Below are 11,928 nucleotides of genomic sequence, written 5' to 3' on the forward strand. Positions count from 1 at the left end.
AGATGTGGCAGGGCAGGGACTTGCCTTGGGTCACAGTGCTCAGAACAACACTCTTTTGTATTCTACTTTCTATTCTATTTTTTTTTTTTTTTTGGAGATGGCCTTGCTCTGTCGTCCAGGCTGGAGTGCAGTGGTGCAATTATAGCTCACTGAAAGCTTGATCTCCTGGGCTCCAGGGATCCTCCTGCATCAGCCTTTGGAGTAGGTGGGTCTACAGGTGCACACTTCCATACTGGCTGACCTATTTTTTTTTTTTTTTTTGAGATGGAGTATTGCTATGTTGCCCAGGCTGGTTTTGAACTCGTGGTCTCAAGTGATCCTCTCGCCTCAGCCTCCCAAACTGTGTATTCTCCATTCTTTTCCTTCAGGTGTTTCTGGGAAGCAGCAGAAGTCAGGTCAGTGAGCACTGGACTGGGAGTCGGAAGTTCTAGCCCCATTTCTGTCCAGCTCTGCAGTGGGACTCTGGGAATGTTACTGCTTCATTCTGGGTCCTTTTATCTCAAAGGTTCCTTCTCCCTGAAATTACAAACTTTGACCTTCAGTTCATCTGCTCAACTAATTCAGGTCCTCAAAATCGAAATTCTTTAGAGGCCAGGTAGAGGAGGTAAATGTGGGGTGTGACCGGTTTTGGGACAACAGGGAGAGGCAGGGACAGTGGAGAGCTGGAAAGTGTGCGCCTGTCATGAAGACATTCAAAGTAAAAAAACAAGATGGTAGGACCACGTTGATCCCGAGAAGCCCGGAATGTCTGCAGGCCCGGCTGATTACTTTCAGGTGTAGCAGGGCTGAGGCAGAGCAGAAGGACAGAGCTCTGACTCTCACACCATGTCACACTACCCCTCGCACCTGACCCTGGAGAAGAGGGAGGCCTGGCTGGGGCTGCAGTGTCCAGGCCTAGGAAAATACCCTGATGGCTTCTCCGAGGCTCAGGGGTGAGATGTGGCCTTGAGAAGCAGGGAGTGGTCAGACCTGGGAGTGACATGGTCCCTGGTCCAGCCCTTCTTCCGGGCTCTCTGAGATTTCATCTACACTCCAGCTGCCGGGATGTGCACACCCGCCCCTGTCCACCTCCTGCTTTATCTGTAGGCCCTGTTGCCTCAGCCTCCTATCTCCCAACTCCAGCTGCTTCCCCCACCTCTTCTTCCTGCCACAAGGGAAAGTCACTGACCACCAACTGCTGCCCACACCCTGACCCAACCTCCCCAGCCCCCTCCAACCCTTGGAGAAGCTGAGAACCTGCTTCTGCTCATCCAAGGCCAGCATTTGAGTTCCAGTCTGCCACTTAGGACCCTGGGCTCTAGAATCTTGGGCAAATGGCTCAACGTCTCAGAACCTTGGTTTTCTCATCTGTAAAACGGAAGGTCATCTGGCCTTGCTGGATCGCTGGGTTGTGCTGTTGTGAGGATTGAACCAGGTAAGGTAAGAGAGTGAGGTCCAGAGCTGCTGCTCAACACATATTCCTCCTTGCAGCTTTGGCTCCCAGACTGGATCAGAAACTCAGGTCTCAGCATACCAGGGCCTACCTCCTCCTGGAAGCCTTCCCTGTTTGCCAAAGCCCAGGCTGAATGCCCAAAGAATAAAATAGCTCCAAAGTGGGAGAGAGAGAGAGAGGAGCAGGAAGGGGCTTTAGTGTGCAGCTAGTACATAATTCTCATTTTGAAGTTCGTGAGAGGAGGCTCTCTTATTTTACAAAGGGGTAAACTGAGGCACACAGAGTAAGTCTGTACATGAAGCAAGTAAAACAGCTGACTTCTGGCTCAGTGCTCTTCCTGCCACAACACCTGGCCTTGTGATTCACAGCCCTTCCCTTCCAGCAACTCTGGACAGTGGCCTGTGCCACTTGGTGGACAAACCTTATGGATGCTCACTTCTGTGCCCAGGCTCACCCCTGCCTGCTCGAACCTCCGCTCCAGACTAACACAGACAGGATGAGGATACAGCATGTCAGGGCCTGAAACATGGTGCAAGCCAGGACACACAAGTGACTCAGAAGAGGGACTGATGTAAAAGCAGCAGCATGAAAGTGCTAGCAAAAACCATGGAGGAAAGTTTTCATTTTAACAGATACTATAAATTACATTATCAACACATTCAAGTTCCTTTTAAAAACGGTGAAAGGCCGGGCGCGGTGGCTCACGCCTGTAATCCCAGCACTTTGGGAGGCCGAGGCAGGTGGATCACCTGAGGTCAGGAGTTTGAGACCAGCCTGGCCAACATGGTGAAACCTCTCTCTACTAAAAATACAAAAATTAGCCAGGCATGGTGGCGGGTGCCTGTAGTCCCAGCTACTCGGGAGGCTGAGGCAGGAGAATCGCTTGAACCTGGGAGGTGGAGGTTGTAGTGAGCCGAGATCATGTCACTGCACTCCAGCCTGGTGACAGAGCAAGACTCTGTCTCAAAGAAAAAAAAAAAAAAGGTGAAAAATTCCATAAGCAAATCCAGGGATTCTTGCGACTTACATTACAGGTAAAAGAAGAATTTCCTTAACATCAAAAGAATACCTGCAAGTCAATAAGAACTAGACCAACAACCAGAAAAAAAAAGTGGGCAAAGGAACTGGGCAGTTTCTAAAAAAGGAAATACGAATGGTTCCTAAATATGTGAAAATATTCTCAACCTTCTAAAAAGAATTGAACTGCAATGCAAACCGTTTTTCATCAATCATATTAGCGAAGATTAAGAAGTCTGATTCCTCACTGTGTTGGTGAGGCTATGGGAAGTGGCCACTCTTTCACTTTGCTGGTGGGAGTACGAATTGGTACAACCTCTGCGAAGAGCAATTTGCTGATACTGAAAGACACTGGAATGATGGTACCCTTTAACCTTGTAATTCTGTTTTCAGGAACCTAACTTCCACATGTAAGTATTCACACATGTGAAAATGATATGTGTACAATAGTGCTTATTGCTATAGCGTGTGTAATTGCAAAAGGCTGGAAACAATCTTATGTCTGTGGGTTAAAATTTATTTAATGATGAGATAGTCACCCAAAGGAATAGTATGCAGCCAAAATAAAGACTGGGCACACTCTTCATGTAATTAAATGGAAATGGCTGGGCCTGGTGGCTCATGCCTGTAATCCCAGTACTTTGGGAGGCTGAGGCTGGTGGATCACCTGAGGTTAGGAGTTCGAGACCAGCCCGACCAACATGGTCTCTACTAAAAATGCAAAAATTAGCTGGGCGTGGTGGCAGGTGCCTGTAATCTTAGCTACTTGGGAGGCTGAGGCAGGAGAATTGCTTGAACTCGGGAGGCAGAGGTTGCAGTGAGCTGAGATTGTGCCACTGTGCTCCAGCCTGGCAACAAGAGTGAAACTCTCTCCTTCCTCAAAAAAAAAAAATTAAACGGAACAATCTCCGAACACATTAAGTGTTGAACAGCTGGTTCAGAACATGGTAAGTTATACTACTATTTGTGATGTTGGTGTGTATTTGAATGTGTTTGCATATGCATAGAAATCTCTGGAAGGAAACACCACAAAATAGGTAATCATGTTTGTCCTAGTAAGAATAACAGGGTAGATGGGAGGGGCTAGATGAGTACTTATTTTTCACTGTATATCCTTTTGTATATTTTCAACTTTGTACCATGTACATTTGCTATCTACTAAAACATAAATTTTCAAAAGTGGGCAACAGGGATATTATTTTACCCACAAGGAGAAGGGCTAATGCGAACATCTCACACATCACTGAGGGGCTGATGGAGAGGGAGGGAAGATGAAGAAGATCTATACCTTGTACATATCTCAGAATTCTTTTCAGTCCTAAGCAGCATCAGGAGATCATGTAGGGTGGTGGTAAGTATACAGGATTTCATGCCTGAGCCCGAAGTCCAAATGTACTTCCAGTAAACTGCTTCATTCCACAATCCTCAGTTTCTTAAGTCTGTAAAATGGGTGCAACACAGCACCTCATTCACAGGGTTACACTTGTGCTCTGCGATGCTGCCCCTTCGGCGTTCCCAGACATCACCATGACCCTCTGCCACCCCTGGGAACTCCCTCTGGGGCAGGCTCCCTCTCTGCTCCCCTCCCCAGGCAGGAGACAGAGTCACATTGCTTAGCAAAGCAGCTGAGGGTGGAGTGGAAAATGTCAACATCAGATAGCACCATGGGAAATGGCGTGCTTCTCCAACCACAAACGCCCCCACGTTTCCCTCCAGTATTTAGGGGAGTGGGGTGGGGCTGACGCTGGTGAGGCCTTGTACACCTTCAGTCCTTGTACCCCTAAGCTTTCTTGGCCAAGGCATCCTTGGGTGGTGGAGAGTGCACTAGCAGGGGCCTTAGCCCTCTTGGCTGCCCTGCTCTGTGGGACCCAGGAGAGGTGTTGCATGTGGGCTCTGCTTCCAAGAAGGCCTTGGCTTCTCTGGAAAGCTTCAGACAGAGAGGCAGCACCTGATTAGTGGGAACATTCCAAGGCTCAGTTGTCTGGCTGTGACTCTGCAGGCAACAGGGAGCCATTGAAAGTTCTTGAGCCAGGCAGGCTTGTTCTAAATGAGCCTTTAGGAAGTATAGGTGGCAAAGGGGAAGGTGACAGGTTGGGGACCACCTGTCCAGTCCAAATTCCTCAATGTTATCTTATTCTTTGAAGTAATTCTTCAAGAGGGGCCGACATATTGTTACCTCCATTCTACAGTTGAGAAAACCGGAGCAGCCGAGAGGTGGTGAGATTGGCTCTTGGTCACACAGCGTGCCGGGGGGGAAAGCCGGGATGTGGACCAGGTTTGTCCCTTCGGGGTCTGCGGACTTCCCCTACACCCGATACCTCTCTAAAGAGGGGCTTGCTATTTTTAGCCCACGGGTGTCATCTCGATTGTGCCTTTGACTAAGAGATGGTATTGTTACCCGGCTTGTCTCGTGATGCTGTCACTCACGTTGTGACTATTACTGACCTCTGCCTTCCCCACCTGGAGTCCTTGGGGCTGCCATCTGCGGCCCCAGCCTCACCCAGCCCCCAGGCAGCCCGGACTGGGGAGGAAGTGTGGTGGGAGGGCTTCTGTGAGTGGGGCTGGGATCTGGCGGGCACCCTGAGCAGGTGGCAGCCCCTGCAGCCAGGGTTGTCTTGGTCACTGCTCCAGGTCCTAATGCTGGCACACAGCAGGCATTCAAGACATACGCGACGCTGCTTGGAGAAATGAATGATACAGTCGCCTGCCCAGATTAGCGTATTCACACCGTCCCCTGGAGGATGCCAGAACAGACTCAAGTTCTCTTCATGACAAGGCGGGTGTGTGTGTGGGGCCACATGGTCTCCTCACATGCGTCCTAATGGCGGCATCCTCACAAGCACAGGTTATGGGCTCCAGGAGCCATGGCAGAGCTATTCTGTGGGGAGTGCGACCTTCCAGTTGGATGCATGCCCTAGTTGATCTCCTCGTTTGACAAAAGGTTTTAATTGTTCAAGTATACATATAGCCAGGTGTGGTGGCTCACGCCTGTAATCCCAGAACCTCGGGAGGCTGAGGTAGGGGCATCTCTTAGCCCAGGAGTTCGAGACCAGCCTGATCATCAAAGTGAGACCCCATTTCTACAAAAGATAAAAAAGTTAGCTGGGCATGGTGGTGCATGCCTGTGGTTCCAGCTACTTGGTAGGCTGAGGTGGGAGGATTGCTTAAGCCTGGGAGCTCAAGGCTGCAGTGAGCTGTGGGCAGCATTGCACTTCAGCCTGGGTGACACAGCAGGACCTTGAAAGATTTGGGAGGTGGGAGGGAAGCAGTATCCACAGGGCTTGGCGGTTGGGAGAGGGTGGAAGTGAGGGTGAGGAGAGAGAGGAGGCTGTGCTGTAGTCTCTGGCTGGGCAATGGGGAGACTGGAGGGGCCAGCACTCAGACGGGCCAGTTTGAGATGTATGGAGTGCACGATGGGTGTGGGGGGGGTGTGTGTGTGTGTGCGCGCGCCATACAGGGTGCTGAGACTCAGTGACTGATCTGGGCAGGCACTAGCCACAGCTGGAGTCCCCAGAGTAGGGATGGTGGCTCTAGAACAGCAGGGGTGGCCCCCTCATGGCCAGGCCCTTCAGACTGCTCTGTGCCGGGCACTGGCAGGGGGAGCCTGAGTGGCAGTTGGACTCTTCAGCCTGCAGCTGGCTGAAGATTTGTGGATGTCCCTGAGAAGGATGCAGTCAGGAGGCCTGGCTGGCTGACCAGAGCTGCCCAGCTGTTTACTCAGTGCCGAGGAATTTGAGGGCAGCAACAGCCCAGTCACTTTGGAGGGGGTCCAGCCTCTGGGTACAGCTGATCAGAGTAACCTGCCTGGTGCCAGGGCCTGGCTGAGAGGGGCCAGGCCTCAGAGAGCATGGATTTGGACCCCTCCTTGATGTTGTAGACAGGAAAACAGGCTGGAGTGGGGAAGTGGCCATCCCAAAGCCCCACAGCAATTTGGTGCTCCAATCAAGACCAGAAGCCTGTCTAAGAGGGCACAGGAGGAAGTGATGAAGAGCTGTCACTGGCTGAGATGCTCTTGTTCATGTGTGTCCTTGTTCACCGCCTCTCCTACTAGAATGTTTGCTAGACCAGGGACCTTGTCTGCCTTGTTCACTGCTATGTCCTGAGCACACAAAACAAGGCTCTTGTTGAAGGGATGAAGTCAGAAGGCCTGGTGAGGTTTTTTTCTCTTATATTACACGATGTCCAGAGAAAGGAGGTTCAGGGCTGGTACAGAGGCTTCACGATGGCATCAGGGATCCTGGCTCTTCCTCTCTCTCCTCTCCGCATTAGGGTATGGTTTTTGTCCTCATGATCCCCAAATGGCTGCTGTGCCCCCAGGCATTGCACCTGCCTTTCCAGAAGGTAGAAGGGAGTTGGGACAGTGGGTAGAAGTCATGTGCTTATGAAGTCTGTCCCTTTCAAATCAGGAAAGTTGCAGCTTTCTTAGAAGTGACCAAATCACACACCTTGTGTAGTAGTTCTCTACCTCGCTTCTTTTTTTTTTTTTTTTTTAAACTATCTAGAGCCTGGCCCCAGACTTGGTCCTCAGTGGGACCTATCACTTTTGCTGTTTGCAGGTGGTTGTTGTTTTATTTTTTAAAATAAAAATCCCCTAGCTGGGAGAATCCCTTAATGAGGTAACTCCTACTGTGGTGTTAATGGCAGTTGTGCTATTTTAGCCACCAACTTCTTAAGGTGCCTCGATCTCTGAGGTTTTTCCTAAGGATGGGGTCAGCAGCAGGGAGGAGGGGGCTCTGGCAGAAACCGGTGCTTAGGAGGGAATTACCTAGTCCTTGTGGCACCCTGGATGTGCTATGACAATCCTCACTCTACAACTCAGAGTGAGGCCAAGGCTGGGTGGAGACCAGGGCCAGGAGGGAGCCAGGTTTCCCAGCTTCGCACGGACAGCATTGGCTGCACCATGATCTAAAATGCTCCATCTTGGGGTGTACCCAGAGCTGATATTCAGCTGGAGGGTGCTGGCTTGGCTATGCAGACCTCACAGCCAGTGCCCCTTCTGCCTGCTCTTCCCATCTCCCTGGAGCCTCCTGCCTGCAGAGCCTGTGGCAGCAACAGACTAGGATACGGTGTCATTGTGACCCTGGGTGCAGCCAGGGACCCCTGGACTGCCTGGCTGAGGGGAGGCCTCCTTGGAGTGTCTGGCAGACAGTTGGGGTCCCCTGCCTGCCCACTGGACTGAGTGGCTGGTCTTTGGAAGGTCTGATTGTCCCCAGGCCGCAGGCCTATGGGCTGCCCTTGCCAGGCTGACTCTCCAGGCTGACTTCAAGGCCTGGACCCCTTCCACAGGCAGGGGAGTAGGGGAGGGACCCTGTGGGTTGCACATGCAACCACACGTTGACCCCTGGTGACCGTGCTGGATTCGGGGCAGGAGACAGGAGAGAATACTATGCCGTTTCTCACATTTTTCAGGCCTTTGGGTTTGGCCGTACAGGTTCCAAACCTCAAAGGTAGAAGTGAGGTGGGGCTCGCAGCCAGAAGGGAGTCACAGGCCAGTGGTCTGGCAGGAAGCTGACCTTCAGCCTGGGTGAGCTGCAGGGGGCACCCAGGAGCCCCTCAGGAGAAGACAGCCCTGGAGCTCCCTTGGCTGCCACCACTCACATGCCGCCCACGCAGCTGTCCCCAAGGAGGACCTGTGTCCTGGCTCTGCTCCTGACCAGCTGTGTGTCTTGCAGCAGATCACTGGCCCCTTGGGTCTATGGGAGCTGATCTGTGCCTCTCTGCTATCTTCCTCTGCTGGCCAGGGCTGGGGGAGGCTCAGCTGAGAAAGGGTTTAAAGGACAGGAAGAATCACAGTGATAATCGTGATCAAAATGCCTCCCACTGTGCAGTCCTTACCATGACCCAGCCCCTCCTAAGTGCTTCATCTAGGTTAATGGAAAGGACACAAGACTCCCAAAGTCTTTGTTTAAATATGAAAGCTGGCAGAGTCATGGGTTTTATTTTTACCTCCAGGCATGTGGGTGAAGAGGGAAGTTCCAGTGATGTTCTGACTTAACAAAGAAAGCTTACAAGTAATTCTGCCTTTGAGGAAACAGAGTTGTCTGTTTAAATATTAATATACCATGGCAGCAATTTTTTTTTTTTTTTTTTTGAGACACAGTCTCACTCTGTCGCCCAAGCTGGAGTGCAGTGGCCAGATCTCAGCTCACTGCAAGCTCCGCCTCCCGGGTTCACGCCATTCTCCTGCCTTAGCCTCCCGAGTAGCTGGGACTACAGGCACCCGCCACCTCGCCCGGCTAGTTTTTTGTATTTTTTAGTAGAGACGGGGTTTCACCGTGTTAGCCAGGATGGTCTCAATCTCCTGACCTTGTGATCGCCTGCCTCGGCCTCCCAAAGTGCTGGGATTACAGGCTTGAGCCACCACGCCCGGCCATGGCAGCAAATTATTAAGCAGGATAACCAGCCAGAATTACAGACCTTTCAGGATTAAAGACGACTCTCTAGGATCTGGGAACCATCTCTGAAATCAGGGGATCTTAGAAGATTCCTTTGTCAGAAATAACATTGACAAGGGCAGTTCGACAAGCAGATTTGTATTTGCCCTGCTGCGGCCGTGGCAGCATGGAGCATTTCCTTGTCCTTATCTTGATGAATTCAGAGGGCCTGAAGTTTTCAAGGGTTCCACCTGTCTGCAAAGAAGGTATGAAAAGCAACTTGAAGAAACTCAAAACTTATCATTCGTAACGGAAAACAGCAGAATATAAATAGTGAGCTTATGTAGAGTGTTGCCACCTGCACGTACAGACGACGAGATGGGCATTACCATTATCCACACTTGGTGCAGGAGGAAGCGGAGGCTCAGGGAAGTTCACGACTTGGCCAGGGTCACACAGCAAGGAAGTAAGGGCTGTACTCGTGCAGATGGGGACTGTGGTCTTGGTGGAGTGCGTTGGGCTCCAGCGACAGGGGGCCCAGGCTTGGCTGTGGCCTCTACTGAGCAGCTGTATTTGTTCCTGTGGCCGCTGTAATAAAAGACCAGAAACACAGTGACTACAACAACACACATTTATTGTCTTACAGTTCTGGAGGCCAGAAGTCAGGAATGGGCTTCGCTGAGCTAAAATCAAAGTGATTCCCTTTCCAGCCTCTAGAGAAGCAATTCCCTTGCCTTTTCCAGTTTCCAGATGCAGCCTGCACTCCTTGGCTCATGGCCCTTCCTCCTTCTGCAGAGCCAGGCGCAAGGCATCTTCTAGTCTCTCTCTGATCTTCCTTCACTTATGGGGACCCATTTGATGACCTCAGGGCCATCCAGATAATCCGGGATAATCTCCCCACCCACCTCAAGATCCTGAATTTCCTGGCGCCTGTGAAGTTCCTTTGCCATGCCAGGCCATGTATGCACAGGTTCCAGAGATCAGGGTGGATATTTTTTTTGGTGGGGGAGGGACATTATTCTGCCTATCGCAGTGGCTTTGGCCAAAGGGTCTGACCTTTGGGATAATAGCTATCCTCTCCATAGGGAGTTTGGTGGGAATTAAAATAAGGTGATTCAGACTTGTATTCCACAGGGAGTGACGGAAGCACCTGCCAAGGGGCCAGTGTGTGCTGGAGCCTGGTGATCCGGTGATGGACAAATGATTCCATCAGAACTCCTGCTTCTGCGAGGGAGGCAGTGCCTGAGGGGACTCAGAATCAGACAGATCAGGGGTTCAATCCCAGCTCTGCCTCCTCCTAGCAGCCCGAGTATGAGTGAGATCGGGGAGCAGGGAGGGGCTGGAAGGGAGAAAACAAACAGATGCATTCATGTGACCTCATTTCACCTCCACCGCAGCCCTGCCAGGCAAACTTCTGTTCCCTCCCAACACCCCCCGCCCCCCGCCATTTTGCAGAGGTGGAAACAACAGCTCAGAGAGATCAAGTGCCTTGTCTGAGATCACACAGCTACTAAGTGGGGAGCTGGGATTCCCCATGCCCCAGGATTCCCAAACGGATGCCACCCACTCCACCTCCAGGGCTGTCTGCCACATCTGTTTCCTCCTAGGCTGTGGCTTCCTTAATATGTTCTTTAAATCGACTTACTGCCTTTTTTATTTGAGTGCGTTCTTTTAAAATGAGACTTTATATTACTCCTATAAATGGAAAATCACAGGATTCACGGGCTAGTTATGTATATTTTTATAATGCACATTAAAATGAATTTGTCACCATAAAAATGAGAAATGTTCATCCATAGACCATGTACAATTATTCCACATGCCACCAGCGTGTTTCATCCCTCTCTCTGGGAGTCGGCTTCGCACCTGTCCTGGTTTCACCAAATCACAATGTTATGAATGGCTATCATTTCTTATGATATGAAATCGTCAAATGGCTTCTGTGCACAATCAAATGCAGACTCCCCAGCATGGTCTCAGGGCCCTCCTGGCCCCTGGTTTCCTGATCTCCAGTTCCTCTGGCCTTGCTACTCTTAGACAAAGGAGGACTTCTCTTGTTTTACTGCCTACTCAGCCAGAAGATCCCAGGTGGGCCTGTGGAGCCAAAGTTCTTAACCACTGCACTGTGTCACCTTTCTATGATGTCCGGCCTCAGCAAGGCTTATGAAGGAACAGAAACAGACTTGAAAATGAAGTTGGGGGCTGGGCGCGGTGGCTCAGGCCTGTAATCCCAGCACTTTGGGAGGCTGAGGTGGGCGGATCATGAGGTCAGGAGATGGAGACCACCCTGGCTAACACAGTGAAACCCCATCTCTACTAAAAATACAAAAAATTAGCCAGGTGTGTTGGTGGGCGCCTGTAGCCCCAGCTACTTGGGAGGCTGAACCTGGAAGGCAGAGCTTGCAGTGAACTGAGATCATGCCACTGCACTGCAGCCTGGGTGACAGAGTGAGACTCTGTCTCAAAAAAAAAAAAAAAAAGAAAAGAAAGAAAATGAAGTTGGGAAGGGATAGGCAAGGCCTCACAGGAGCCCCAAGCTTGCAGAGTCCCCTTGGTCTCATTGGCACAAGGAGAATGGTTTGATCAAGTCCACCAACCAAGTTTTGTGGGTCTAACAGTGCAACTTCTGCCAAGTGGGAGGAGCTTAGGGACTTTTTATAACCTCTCCTGGGCCAGACATGATGGGCTGCAGCAGTGTCCAATCCTAACTCCACGATCTCCTGGGAGAGCAGGGCTTCATGGCAGTTCCTGTCTGCTCTCCACTAGAAGCTTGGCATTACAAAGGGGCTCAGTTGTGGGACAAAGCAGGGCTTCTTCTAGAAATGTTGCATCTACTTCCTATTCCCTTTCTTTATTGCAATATGGATAACTTATCATCTGAGGAGGGAGTAGAGATCCCAGAGTAGCTTGCTGAATAGTTGTGCTTATTCATTCCAACTTTTCCCAATATCAAGGGGAAAAGCAATCCCTGATTTTGTGTGTGTATGGGGAGGGAGTCTCAAGGTCCTGAAAATGAGGTTTGGGTCTCGCAGATTGCTATAAAGAGTTATTGACCCAGCTAGAAGAGAAGCCTAGCTCAGGACCTGGCGCACAGTTGATGGGTTT

The sequence above is a fragment of the Trachypithecus francoisi genome, unplaced genomic scaffold (assembly GCF_009764315.1).
Source record: "Trachypithecus francoisi isolate TF-2019V2 unplaced genomic scaffold, Tfra_2.0 Lachesis_group12, whole genome shotgun sequence".
In the NCBI taxonomy this organism is placed as follows: domain Eukaryota; kingdom Metazoa; phylum Chordata; class Mammalia; order Primates; family Cercopithecidae; genus Trachypithecus; species Trachypithecus francoisi.